This window comes from Salmo trutta, chromosome 2 (genome assembly GCF_901001165.1).
Source record: "Salmo trutta chromosome 2, fSalTru1.1, whole genome shotgun sequence".
Lineage (NCBI taxonomy): Eukaryota > Metazoa > Chordata > Actinopteri > Salmoniformes > Salmonidae > Salmo > Salmo trutta.
Genome location: NC_042958.1, coordinates 26,221,692 through 26,236,724, shown reverse-complemented (window position 1 = coordinate 26,236,724; position 15,033 = coordinate 26,221,692). Strand labels below are relative to the sequence as shown.

The 15,033-nt window shown below is 40.5% G+C and overlaps 1 pseudogene; it reads right to left on the bottom strand.

Moving 5' to 3' along the window:
- Positions 1–14,830, bottom strand: part of LOC115153819 (WW domain-containing adapter protein with coiled-coil-like) — a 42,768-nt pseudogene extending 27,938 nt beyond the window's left edge.
- Positions 14,831–15,033: the final 203 nt, after the last annotated feature.

The following is a 15,033-nucleotide window of genomic DNA, read 5'->3' as shown; positions in this document are numbered from 1 at the left end:
CACTCACAACAATCTGCGTGACAGTTATGATTTTCATATGCACATTTTCGTGGAAGTTTCATTTCTTTTATAAAATCGTATCTCAAAATCCTTGTCATGTGATTAATAAAAATGATATCTTAATGAAAATTATACAAACCTAAAAGTAACTTCTTTACCTTGCCAACTATATAAAAAGAGCCTATGTAAAACCAACAAATAAAAACATTTCAGCCTGCAGATACAAAAGATCCTGATAAAAAGAGATCACACATTGGCTATGCATGGCCTATCTGCAAGGACCTTGAAACATTGTATCAACTAGGTCCAGCCCAAAGCATGCACTAACAAACTTGCAACATTGTATAAAATATTCTGGACCCTCAGCACCAGTGAGCTCCAGACATACACAGCTGTAGGCTATTTGGGCAAGGGATAAGAAGTAAATCAGGTAGGCAGAACTATTTTATGACGATTCCACCGGATCAGAGCATTACATTTTTGGGGGTTTCTTTCATGCCGATTGGTTATTGAAAGGGAGAGATGGATAGATTTTTCACATAGTTCCTATAAATAGCCTAATGTCATTTTCAATGGATGTAAAAACAGACTGTTTACTTGCTGTTTGAGATGAAGATTTGATTTGATTTGAGAAGCTCCACAGCTCATTAATAGTGGTGGTGAGTTAAGACAATCACAAATACAAATCAGACCGAAAAATGGGCACATTTATAAGCCTATATTTGCTCGCAGGCCAGGTAGTCTAGGCCTATGTATAATCAGGTGAGTGTCCTTACTCAACATTGACCGGAGCGCTCCAAACAAAATTAATAAATTGACAACTCGTAAATGGAATAACACAAAATGTGTTTCTCACAAGTGTAGCCTAGGATGTGCACTCTACAAACATGTACATTCCTACAATGAGAACTGTAAAATACCAATAATAATAATAATAATAATAATAAATTGAATGTATTAACAGAAATGATGGGAATTAATGGTAATTGTACTACTGGTTTAGCTATCCCCACAGCCTTCGCAATGGATTAGTCCACTGAAACAGGCGTCAATCAAGACAAGTGACATACAATTTATCATTTTTTGGGGCAGCTGCTCGACCCTAAACAAATATTGTCGACCAAAAGCCAATCGACTTCATGGGGTCAGCCCTAATGCGCTTACAAAACGTAATGCCTCTAACTGAAAAAGTCCCCCCTTACCTTGATACTGTCATTAACATGGTTCTTCAATTAGGAATTATATTTGTTGGAATGCGAATTTGGTGTCAAGCTGTTTAATTACACTGATATTTTCACACACACACCATCTGATCCAGGAAGACATTTTCGGAATGACAGTCAAGTGACAAACAGCTGTTGTGATGGAGCATGTGATGAAAGGAAAGGCGTTTGCGAGGAATGTCCAGAATATTTTGGTGTGGGGAGTCTCATTCATTATGACGGTGAAGATAGTTGTTCTGGATACACGGTTCTAAGATCCCTAGCGAATTGATGTTGAACATCTGCTGTTCGCTTGATTTACAGCAGGATCGTTAGATTTAAGAGAAAGCATCAAGGTAATGAATTAGTTCATGTTTTCAGATATTTTTGTGCACAGTCTACGGTGCGCAACTGTGTATATAGACTGTTTGCTCAACACCCAACGCTATTCTTATTAATTACTCTGGATATAATTGAGAAATTACATAGCCTACTGGGCTTCTCACAATAAGATCTAATATTGAAATAACATGAAATATATTTTTGTTTCCATGTTACACCTGAAATTGTAAAACAGTACAAGGGGCTTGACGTAGCCTACTTGAACTGGGAGCTCAGACCTTCATGTTGTGTATTGGAATAGGTCTATCTGGAAAATCAAATATTTCCTCAATTTGGTGTTTGAAAAGTCCTTGTAATTATGTAGCCAAATTATAAAGTTATATCTTGCGACCTTATAACTATCCGCGATTACATTTTTATCCATTTTGTGAGATTTGTTTGTTTGTGGTTTGTTTCCTGCCTCTTCAGTTGAAGGGTCTTGCGCCACGCTTACGGTAAAACCATTTGCGGCTATTATGAGGACAACAACATTAATGCTGGCTTCAACTTGGCTTTCCATACAAATCCTTCCATTACAAAAGGAACCTGGTTTTGGTGCGTTTCTCATTATAAAACCAGCGATGGCGAGATTCAAAAATGGTGATATTAATGCTACAGCTGTTTATGGATGTATTAAGCGTGCATGCATTTCCTTATTTTTTAACCTTTATTTAACCAGGTAGGCCAGTTGAGAACAAGTTCTCATTTACAACTGCGACCTGGCCAAGATAAAGCAAAGCAGTGCGACAACAATAACAGAGTTACACATGGGATAAACAAATGTACAGTCAATAACACAATAGAAAAATCTATATACAGTGTGTGCAAATGTAGAAGAGTAGGGAGGTAAGGCAATAAATAGGCCGTAGTGGAGAAGTAATTACAATTTAGCATTAACACTGGAGTGATAGATGTGCAGATAATGATGTGCAAGTAGAGATACTGGGGTGCAAAAAGAGCATAACTAACAATATGGGGATGAGGTATTTGGGTGTGCTATTTACAGATGGGCTGTATACAGGTACAGTGATCGGTAAGCTGCTCTGACAGCTGATGCTTAAAGTTAGAGAGATAAGTCTCCAGCTTCAGAGATTTTTGTAATTCGTTCCAGTCATTGGCAGCAGAGAACTGGAAGGAAAGGCGGCCAAAGGAAGTGTTGGCTTTGGGGATGACCAGTGAAATATACCTGCTGGAGCAAGTGCTACGGGTGGGTGTTGCTATGGTGACCAGTGAGCTGAGATAAGGTGGGGCTTTACCCAGCAAAGACTTATAGATGACCTGGAGCAAGTGGGTTTGGCGACAAATATATAGTGAGGGCCAGCCAACGAGAGCATACAGGTCACGGTGGTGGGTAGTATATGTGGCTTTGGTGACAAAACGGATGGCACTGTGATAGACTGCATCCAATTTGCTGAGTAGAGTGTTGGAGGCTATTTTGTAAATCGCCGAAGTCAAGGATCAGTAGGATAGTTTTACGAGGGTATGTTTGGCAGCATGAGTGAAGGAAGCTTTGTTGCGAAATAGGAAGCCGATTCTATATTTAATTTTGGATTGGAGATGCTTAATGTGAGTCTGGAAGGAGAGTTTACAGTCTAACCAGACCGCTAGGTATTTGTAGTTGTCCACATATTCTAAGTCAGAACCGTCCAGAGTAGTGATGCTAGCCGGGCGGCAGGGTGCGGGCAGCAATCGTTTGAAGAGCATGCATTTAGTTTTACTAGCATTTAAAAGCAGTTGGAGGCCACGGAATGAGAGTTATATGGCATTGAAGCTCATCTGGAGGTTGGTTAACACAGTGTCCAAAGAAGGGCCAGATGTATACAGAATGGTGTCGTCTGCATAGAGGTGGATCAGAGAATCACCAGCAGCAAGAGCAACATCATTGATGTATACAGAGAAAAGAGTCGGCCCGAGAATTGAACCCTGTGGTACCCTCATAGAGACTGCCAGAGGTCAGGACAACAGGCCTGCCAATTTGACACACTAAACTCTGTCTGAGAAGGAGTTGGTGAACCAGGTGAGGCAGTCATTTGAGAAGCCAAGGCTATCGAGTCTGCCGATAAGAATGTGGTGATTGACAGAGTCGAAAGCCTTGGCCAAGTTGATGAAGACGGCTGCACAGTACTGTCTTTTATCGATGGCGGTTATGATATCGTTTAGGACCTTGAGCGTGGCTAAGGTGCACCCATGACCAGCTCTGAAACCAGATTGCATAGCGGAGAAGGTACAGTGGGATTCTAAATGGTCAGTGATCTGTTTATTAACTTGGCTTACAAAGATTTTAGAAAAAGAAGGGCAGGATGGATATAGGTCTATAACAATTTGGGTCTAGAGTGTATCCCCCTTTGAAGAGGGGGATGACTGCGGCAGCATTCCAATCTTTGGGGATCTCAGACGATATGAAAGAGAGATTGAATAGGCTAGTAATAGGGGTTGCAACAATTTCGGCAGATAATTGTTGCTGCCGCAGTCATCCCCCTCTTCAAAGGGGGAGACACTCTAGACCCAAACTGTTATAGACCTATATCCATCCTGCCCTTCCTTTTCTAAAATCTTCATAAGCCAAGTTAATAAACTTTTTGGAATAAGTGCTACAGGATGCACATTCCTTTAAAAAAAGCTAGCCTTAACTTCCCCAACTGACTGTATATTGGTTCCTAACTATCCTGAAAAGTTGCATATCACGGGGGCTATTCGATGCTAATGCAGAACGCCACTGGATGTTTTTGTGCTGGTCAAGGGTAGTCAAGTCTGGGGTGAACCAAGGGCTATATCTGTTCTTAGTTCTACATTTTTTGAATGGGGCATGCATATTTAAGATGGTGAGGAAAGCACTTTTGAAGAGCAACCAGGCATCCTCTACTGACAGGATGAGGTCAATATCCTTCCAGGATACCCGGGCCAGGTCGAATAGAAAGGCCTGCTCGCTGAAGTGTTTTAGGGAGCGTTTGACAGTTACCAATGTCTGTATGAACCCTGCTTAAAGGCTATATAGTTCTAGGCCTATGTTGTATAGGTGGAGTTATGGGCCAATTGGTATATATTCCTTTTAGTACACATATGGAACTGAATAAAAATCATATTTATTTTAGTTTCAAACCATTTTTAAATATGGATCCAATGTCACACATTGGACCCATTAGTTATAGAAAGACCCACATACCGGACAAGTTCTTGGTCCAGTCTCTGGGGTGTAGCTGTAGATTCCCACTCAGAGACAGACTGTCTAAACCTCTTCAATATGCTAAATACGTCAATCACTAGGGGTTCATCACAATAGTCTCTCCTTACTCCTGAAGTGTGCACTTGTACACCCCCCACATTTCAAATCATTGGAATGGTATAGACATGTGCAATTGCACACTGCTGGGGAAAGGAGAGAGAGGGACATGGCCCAGCCCACCATGACATAGCATTGACAACAGAGAGGTGGTAAGCGGGTACTGTACTTACTGCGTCTGATGTCTTGCTGGGGTTTGAATGTGAATTGGAGCTGCTATGATGTGTGCTGTGGTTGTGTGAATTTTCCTGTGGAGAATAACTCGTCCCTAGAAAAGAACAAAAAGGTAGATGGTTTTGATTCAAACAATAGGCAACATTGTTATTATACTACCATATTGCTAGATATGGAACAATAACGACAGTCCTTTGTCATCTGGCCAATTCTGTCTGTGTAACTGAAAATCCAATCAAGATAAATGGTAGCCTAACTAACCTAGTAGCCTAACTTATGGGACTCCCAATAACGGCCGGTTGTGATACAGCATGGAACCGAACCAGGGTGTGCAGTGACACCTCTAGCGCTGAGATGCAGTGCCTTAGACCACTCCGTACCTCGGGAGCCCTGATACGGGCATCCAACTACCATCAGACAGACACAAAAATAAACCTGTGAGTAATCAAACCGACACTGCAATATTTAGTTATTGCAACTTACAAGTTGACCACTTTTCAGATACAGTAGGTAGAAAAAAAAAGATAAAAAAATAATAATAAAAAAAAAAATATATATATATATATATATATATATATATATATATATATATATATATATATATATATATATAAATAAATAAATAAATAAATATATATATATACTATATATATATATAGTGTAAACAAATTTAGAGGAAAACTGACATGGCAGAAAGATACTTATCCAATTCAAACTAAAAAGTTGAAGCTTACAATTAACAAATGTTTTACTCCTAATCAATGCCAAATAAAAGTGGCATCACTGGCAGATTTTTGTATTTAACTAGGCAAGTGAGATAACTGGCAGATGAGTGAGTACTTTACCCATCTAATAAGATGTGTTTTAAACTTCCTTGTGATGCAGAAACAATGGTGTGTTAACATTGACTTGACCATAATGCCTGTGGATGCAGGCCCAGAGGGAGGAGGGATGATTGTGTGTGCGCGCGCATGTCAATGTACCAGTGAGAGCCTTCTGTCCCATAGGGCAGGTGTCAGTCATACTGCTATTCCACTGTAAAATCACTGGATCCAGCCTTTAACATGAGAAAATTATATATTTTTTTAATCAAACATGTTGCAAGCTACTCTGATTCTTTTTTGGGGGGCTTTCAAATAGGCCCGTTCTTCTCTTCTACCCTGCAACTCTTCACTTTGTGTACAAGATGTGTTTTCTGTCAATATACCTAGTAAAATAACAGTTATTAAACAACCTAGGGGGACCCATACATTTTTTTTTTTTTCTTGAACAGAGCTTTTTACATCTTATTTTTCCTGGTTTGGAATTTTGTTTCTTTTTTTAGTCTGAATATAACAATTACTCATTGACATAATGAAATGGACGTTCTGAGTCCATGTCAATGCTGAAATCACACCAGAAGACCATTTAGGCCTGAAAAAATATATATATTTGAGTGTAACTCCCCTTTTATTGAGTATTTAGCAAGAGTGGAATGTGTCAGTCGAGCAGTGTTTCTGCCATTAGCCCTACACGTCAGGGCAGAGTTTGAAGAAACAATAGCCATCCAATGGATACAAATCAAATGAACACAGTTCTCAGGTATGACTACTTTGCAGTACACATTTAATTGAGAAGGTTTATGGTGAAAGTCTGTCTACCTACAAGATGCCAGTTATCATTAGCATCACTAATTGGCTACATACGGACAGACGGTCAATCTTGCTGGAAATAAATTGGCAGATAGCCACTATTGGCTTAAAAAGCCAAACCTAACCAGGGGTGGGATAATGTCAACGTGGCTTTGATTGGATAGTGGCCTGGGAGCTTTATGTTTATGACAGTTTGTGATGGCGAGCTATGAGCTACTGGTAGCTCGCCATCTACCAGTTTAAGACCCCAGTCAAAAGTATGGACACCTACTCATTCATGGGTTTTTCTTTATTTTACTATTTTCTACATTGTAGAATAATAGTGAAGACATAAAAACAATGAAATAACACATATGGAATCATGTAGTAACAAAAAATTTTTTTAAAAGTGTTATAAAATATATTTGGATTTGTTTATTTGAGACTCTTCAAAGTAGCAACCCTTTGCATTGATGACAGCTTTGGACACTCTTGCCATTCTATCAACCAGCTTCATGAGGTAGTCACATGAAATGCAATTCAATTAACAGGTGTGCCTTGTTACAGTTTCATTTGTTGAATTTATTTCCTTCTTAATGCATTTGAGCCAATCAGTTGTGTTGTGACAAGGTAGGGGTGTTATACAGAAGATAGCCCTATTTGGTAAAAGACCAAGTCCATATTATGGCAAGAACAGCTCAAATAAACAAAGAGAAACAACAGTCCATCATTACTTTAAGACATGAAGGTCAGTCAATCCAGAAAATTTCAAGAACTTTTAAAGTTCCTTCAAGTGCAGTCGCAAAAACCATCAAGCGCTATGATGGAACTGACTCATGAGGACCGCCACAGGAAAGGAAAACCCAGAGTTAACTCTGCTGCAGAGGAGAAGTTCATTAGAGTTACCAGCCTCTGCTTTACAGAGTTCAAGTAGCAGACAACTGTTCAGAGGAGACTGCGTGAATCAGGCCTTCATGGTCTAATTGCTGCAAAGAAACCACCACTAAAGGAGACCAATAAGAAGAGACTTGCTTGGGCCAAGAAAAACGAGCAATGGACATTAGACCAATGGGAATCTGTCCTTTGGTCTGGTGAGACCAAATTTGAGATTTTTGGTTCCACTTTCCGTGTCTTTGTGAGACGCAGAGTTGGTGAACGGATGATCTCCGCATGTGTGGTTCCCACCGTGAAGCATGGAGGTGGCGCTTTGCTGGTGACATTGTCGGTGATTAATTTAGAATTCAAGACACACTTAACCAGCATGGCTACCACAGCATTCTGCAGCGACACACCATCCCATCTGGTTTGCGCTTAGTGGGACTATCATTTATTTTTCAACAGGACAATGACCCAACACACCTCCAGGCTGTGTAAGGGCTATTTGACTAAGAAGGAGAGTGATGGAGTGCTGCATCAGATGACCTGGCCTCCACAATCAACCGACCTCAACTGAGATGGTTTGGGATGATTTGGACTGCAGAGGGAAGGAAAAGCAGCCAACAAGTGCTCAGCATATGTGGGAACTCCTTCAAGAGTTTTGGAAAAGCATTCCAGGTGAAGCTGGTTGAGAGAATGCCAAGAGTGTGTAAAGCTGTCATTAAGGCAAAGGGTGGCTACTTTGAAGAATCTAAAATATATTTGGATTTGTTTATCACTTTTTTGGTTACTACATGATTTCATGTGTGTTATTTCATAGTTTTGATGTCTTCACTATTATTATTATAATACAATGTAGAAAATAGTAAAAAAGAAATACCCTTAATGCGAGGGAAACCCGTGACAGCGCAGCCCAGTTTCACAACTGGTGCAAGCGCAATTAGAATTCGGGCTGGTGACGTCGTTACCATGCAACCACCAAGCTGATCACTGCTGGATGCTGAAAACGACTAGCTAGCTTGTCTGGGATTGTTGCTGTTAGCTAGCACATGGACAAGCAGTACTCAGACATGACACGAATTAACACCATACCTGGATCCGTCATTCATTTTTGCACTACACAATAAACTTATGATAACAGTCAATGCTAGTCAAATGCTAGCAAATCAGAGTTGAAACAAGCTAGCGAGCTAACGTGAGCTAGTAGGACTTTTTGCTGGCCAGGTCGTGTTGAACGCTAGCTAGCTACATCATATCAAACCTGTCATCTGGTTTGCTTGGTTTGCTAGCTGATAATAGCCAATGCCATGACAAGCAAGGTTAAGCTACATAGCTAGCCTGTTACGCCAAAAACGATGCTAACCGTTTAGCTAACGTCAACAAGCTAGTACATGGCTCCAAGTCTGGCTGGCACTGGCAGGAGTATGGGATAACGTTAGTTAGTACTGCATGGTGAGGGTGAATTCAATTCTTCAACATCTTGCTAGCTAGCAACATTAGCAAAGCCAGCTGCAGTCACATATAGGCTCAAGCAAGATGACCTAATTTCTGATTTCTGGAGGCAGTGGAAACATAATCTGAGCTAGCCCACCAAGGCCAGCCCAACCCGAGTAGACTTCAAAGTGCCAATGGAAACGTGGCTATTGTGTACTGCTTTTGACCAACAGGGCCCATATGACAGGGCATCCCTGAACAAAACAGGTGGGGGAAATAGAGGTGTCAAACACTCATATCTATGGCAACCAAAAGGCCAGCCATTGCCCAGAATAACTATTAGCTGTGACAGCTCTGTGCAGCCAGCAGTATCAGCAGCAGACGTTTAATAATAAATATGGTTGGGTATGGAGGTATGCTTTATCTAAAGATGTTTCAACAGCCAACAAATTCAATCAATTCAGACATTATCACATAAATGAGTGTCACACTTATTTCCTTGAAAGCGTAAATGTTGTGATAATCTAAGTGCAGATCTCTAGGTTAGAAGACTGACAAACAGGCAGGTGAAGATGGTGCCACTGTGCAATAGAGGTCCTAAAGCCTAATGACTCACGTGAAAACCAGAACATTGAGGCTTAGTTTGTGGTCACTGCATGAAAGACTATGGGGTAATAAGTAGCTGTCAACGTCTAGTCGACCAACTTCGGCAACTTTCAAAACACGCATTTTTCCTTTGTTCAAGTAATCATTGATCTTACATTACTAGATAGATTTTAGAAAGCTCGCCATTGCATTGCTTTCAACAATCACAGCATGTAAGAGTGATTTCTTCAAGGATTTCTGCATTTCAAAAGTATCAGAACAGAGCCCTCGTCCTTAACTCGGAGCCTGGTCCCATGCAGTAGGCCTAGGTGCTGTGGCCATCTTTTGAAGAATGATCGAAGAGTTGGCTACAACATATAGGGCCTATAGTATGGGATGAATGTTAGTTAGCGCCTTCCAACAGTGAAAGACTGCTGGAAAAAGGGGGTTAAGAAAGTATCATTTAACTAACATGTCAAACCGAAAGCAAATTGATTAATAAAATGTACTGCCATTTCCGAGCACTTAGGATATAAACGCCCCATAAAAAAAAATTGTTCTCGTAATCATAGGCTGAGCTTGTATATCAGAGGCATGTTTTACCTAGATGAAATACAACGTTGAGTTCACTCTGTCATGCATTTGATCATATGTAATTAGGCAGGCTTTTTTTCAGTGTAGTATTTACAGCGTATGCACTGACTTATCATAGGGGAACTCAATTCAGGGCCTGTATTCATAGTGTCTCAGAGTGGGAGTGCTGCAGTTTTGCCTTTTAGACCATAATGACTAAGATTACATGGACAGGAGGGACCTGATCCTAGACCTCTGACACGTTTGTTGAATATGGGCCCAGATGTCCCTTTGGCTGCGTTTACAGGGCAGGGAAGTTTAGATATTTTTCCCACTAATTCGTTCTTTTGACCAATAATAAATCCGCTAGTTTCAAATCAGATACATTTCAACACTGATCTGATTGGTCAAAAGATGAATTAGTGAACAAAATATCAGATTTGGGCTGCCTTTGCCACTGTTATATATAGCCCACGTGCCACAGATATGTTCAGCTAGATATTAGGGGTGTAAATGTACACGTATTTGTACCGAACAATTAGGTACAGGGACCTTGGTACGGTCCACACTACGAAACCAACAAATATTTACAATACAAAAACAATATGCCTACGCTGTAGACCTCGAGTAAATCATTCCAGGCTATTTAAACTATACAAAAATATAAAAACACAATGTGAACCGCTGGCTCCATGTTTCATAAGCTGAAATAAAAGATCCCACTAATGTTTCATGCGCACAAAAAGCTGGTGTCGCATATCAGTAAGATGATTAAACAGCATGATCATTACACAGGTGCACCTTGTGCTGGGGACAATGAAAGACCACTAAAACGTGCAGTTGCTTCACAACACAATGCCACAGTTGAGGGAGCATATAATTGGCATGCTGTCTGCAGGAATACCCACCAGAGTGGTTTCCAGAGAATTGAATGTTAATTTCTCTACCATAAGACACCTTCAACGTCATTTAAAGAATTTCGCAGTATGTCCAACCAGCCTCACAACCACAGACCACGTGAAACCACACCAGCCCAGGATTTCCACATCCAGCTTCTTCACCTGCGGGATCGTCTGAGACCAGCCACCCGGACAGCTGATGAAACTGAGGAGTATTTCTGTCTGTAATAAAGCCCTTTTGTGGGGAAAAACGTATTCTGATTGCCTAGGCCTGGCTCCCCACCCATGGCTGCGCCAATTAATTGATTTCAATTGAGTGATTTCCTTATATGAACTGTAACTCAGTAAAATCGTTGAAATTGTTGCATGCTGCGTTTATATTCTTGTTCAGCATAGTTAAAACAACTATAGCATTTCAAACTGTCCTTTTGTGAGGCAAGGCCGGGAACAAGTTCTGTTCTATAGCGAGTGGTGGGTTCAATAAACCAGGAGGATTCTCCATCATCGTTTAAAATCTCCAATTTAGGAACATTTTGGTTTCAACGGCGATGGACAGAGTATGTCGCCACTGCTCAACAAAAATAGCCTATGCAGCTGCCAACACCTCAAACATGTTGACACACTTACGCCGACATCGACCCAGTATTCCTACCACTGGAGCAAGACTGAAAGGCAAAAAAACATCTTCACCACTATGCATTCATGTTTCCAGCTGTGGATATGCATCCATTCTCGTGGTTGAAAAGAATAGGGGGTTTCAGCACCTCGTGAAAGTGTTCGAGCCACGTTACAAACTTCGTCCTCTCACAACCATTTCAGCAAACAGGTAGTACCCGCTCTATATAAGCAAGCTAAAGCTGAAGTTGTCAATGAATTGGCCAATGCACCCTGCACTGCGCTTACTGCAGATGGACTGCAGAGTGCTACTTAACAGTGACAGCCCATCACATTACCTGAAGTGGGAAATTACAAGTCCCGTGCTACAGACACGGCCCCTTTATGAGAGTCACAAGTGTGCATATTTGTATCTTCGTAAGAAAACATTCTAGCATACAATGTCTGAGCCATGTTTATGTATTGATTTCACACACCTATTGCACTTTATTTTATTGCTGTTGTTGAGTAATCGTGTGTTTTCATTCATTTTTAACAAAATACAAAGTGTTGTTATTCCTGATTGTGCTCTCATCAGGCATTATGTGACTCATGATCACATATGGAATCAGGAATAACACTTTGTATTTTCTTAAACAAAAATCGACCAAAGTAACTGTTGGAAATGTCATTTTCCCGCTGTACCGAAACGTGACCCCAAAACGTACCAAACCATGGGTTTTGTGAAACGTTAGACCCGTACCAGATATTGATGAAGTGATATAATCTACACACTGGTCTTTCACTGTTCGTACATGTCTCATTAGGTTAAGCCATTCTCATTGTGGGTGAAGACAAACAGCGACCGATTTCCAGTCAGGGTAGGGGGAGAGAGCAGACATTTTGGATAAAATGACTGAAGCCAAGGCTAGCACAGTACCTGTAAATTAGCCTAAATAATCTGAAGATGTATAAAAGAATAATGCACAGCTCGAGTTAACCAGATACAAACCAGAAGAAGTATAACAATGGGAAATGAAGGTTGCACACTATAATGCTGTTATGTCACTGCCAAGTATCCAAAGTTGGTGTGTTTGAATACTATTTCCAAAATAATATTACAATATTACAACTAGTGGTTAGTTAGGGAAATGTTTACAGAGGCTACCTGAATTAATCAAAATATAAGCAAATAGTTGACAGAACTATTCATCTAATATTGTGCATTTGCAAACTGAAGGGCTAGTTCAAGGAGATGCACTTTACTGAGTTGGCGTTGGCCAAATAGCTTTCATGACATGATTGTCTAGTTTCCCCACAGCACTCAGAACGTTTTCTCGCCTTCCCTATCCTAGATAGTAAGTACCATTCCACTTATGTTTGACAATGCGACAGGTAAATAACTGTGTCATTAAAACGTTTGAGAAATGTGGCTTGCTATCTGCCTACTAGAATCACAATAATGGTTGCCAAATTAACCACACAAAACTATTAAAGATCGATTTTAGGCATGTGACCAAACACTACTTCTCAGTCTTACAAGTCATAACTGTTGCCTTGTGCTTCAGATCCAGAAAAGCAACCTAATGAAAGAAAATAGGTCCTACTGTTGTTGTATTAGCAACAGTGCAGTATTTCTGAATAGGTGTAGGCTGGCTATATCATCCAATTTAACATATTAAGGCTGCAGACAAATAAGTAGTAAAATTAGCCATGGGAGAAATTAAGTCAGACACTGGTGGTTCGCTACTTCAAATAGATGGTTTGTTTTGATCAAGATCGTTTTAGACATATCTCACCTCCATCCCTCTCTCTGGCCCGGTGCGTGTGGACTGCCTTTGCCCTGCCATGCCCCGTGTTATCGATGTGTTTGTTGTCAGGACTGTCAGATCGCCGATACATTTTACATGGAGGAGTGGCATCTGCGGTGTCTCGCATCTTGTCATGGCGATGATCACCACCGGGGTGACTCTTCGACGAGTATTTGAGCGTCTGAAAACACCAAAGACATCAATAACGTTATATTCTGGAACTGCAATCTGTTCAGAGCAATGCGATTAGAACGGCTCGAGCGGAATCTATAAATAACGTGCCCAAATATCATTGCCAATAAAAAAGTGTTTGTTTCTTGCAAATTCCAAAAGGTCGTGACTTAATCTTGTAGTTAGATCAGCTGTGCCTGTAGTACGTCACACGCTATTATACTGGCTCCATGGATGAGCATTGGAAATAAACTGAACCCTGCGCATTTAAGAATAAACTAAATGATGGGTTAAACGCCACATTTCGAAATCCACCAAATGAAATTAATAGATCCGTGGTAGTTCAAGCGCTGTCTGTCTTGACATATAACTAGGTATAATTATTCAATTGCACAGAAAAACTAATTTATATGGCTGTACAAATTGGTAACTGGACGTTGTTTACATTCCTCTGATCTTACATCGCGCGAGCTGTGACATATTACGGATAGGCCGGGATTCCAGCTAACGTTAGCTAACAGGCTAACTGAACTCCAATAAAACTCGCTAGTAAATGTGTTCATAAGGCAAAGTTCGATCTGACGGTCATAATTATAAAAACAGACAGAGCATTATTTTTTGTTGTTGTTCAAATTCAAAGGAAAGTGGCTACTTTTCGATGTATTTTCCGCACTGAGGCCTGTAGTGTTCAGGAAGCCTGCACTAGAGTATCCATTTTAATCTTATTTGTTGCTAGCTAACATTAACAAGTACCTGGTAGGGCTGTGAATCCCTTCGGTCGTTGCACCTAAAAAATAAAGAAACAGGTTGTAAAGATGAATGTAAAAAAAACTAAAAAAAACTGTACAATAGTCTGCAACAGCTGAATATCTGCCATAAATGTCTACTTATTTTGGTTTCAATAAAAATGGCGGATTGTTAAAGCTAAGAAAGAAATTCTGAATAGAAGTAAGGTTAGGAGCTATTTACCCATCGCTGAGTCTCGGTTGTTTCCTTGCATACATTACCATCAATGCCGTGTTAGTGTGTGTGGAGTGGATGTGAAAGATGGACTAAACTATACGTTTTCTTTTTGTTTCAGCAACCCGTTCTCGTCTATTATTTCAATAGTTCTGATTATTTTGAGGAGCTCTTCGGCTTCGCTAATCAGAAGAGGGCTCACGGTCCATCTCCCACTCGCAAACACCAACTGCCCCTATCTACCAAAAAGCGAAGCTCAGGCTGCAAACCACCCGCTTCCCTCCCACCACTACATCCGGGAAACTGTGGGGCTAAACTCGGCCGCCATCATCCGGTTGCCGATTAAATAACATCGGCAAAAAAAAATATTAGCTACCGGTACTTCTGTCACTTTTGGTCACAAATACACTCTTTCAAAGGAGGATGTCTAGTAATTCGAGTATCTACTTAAAACAGATTCTCCCTTTTTCGATTGTGGCTATC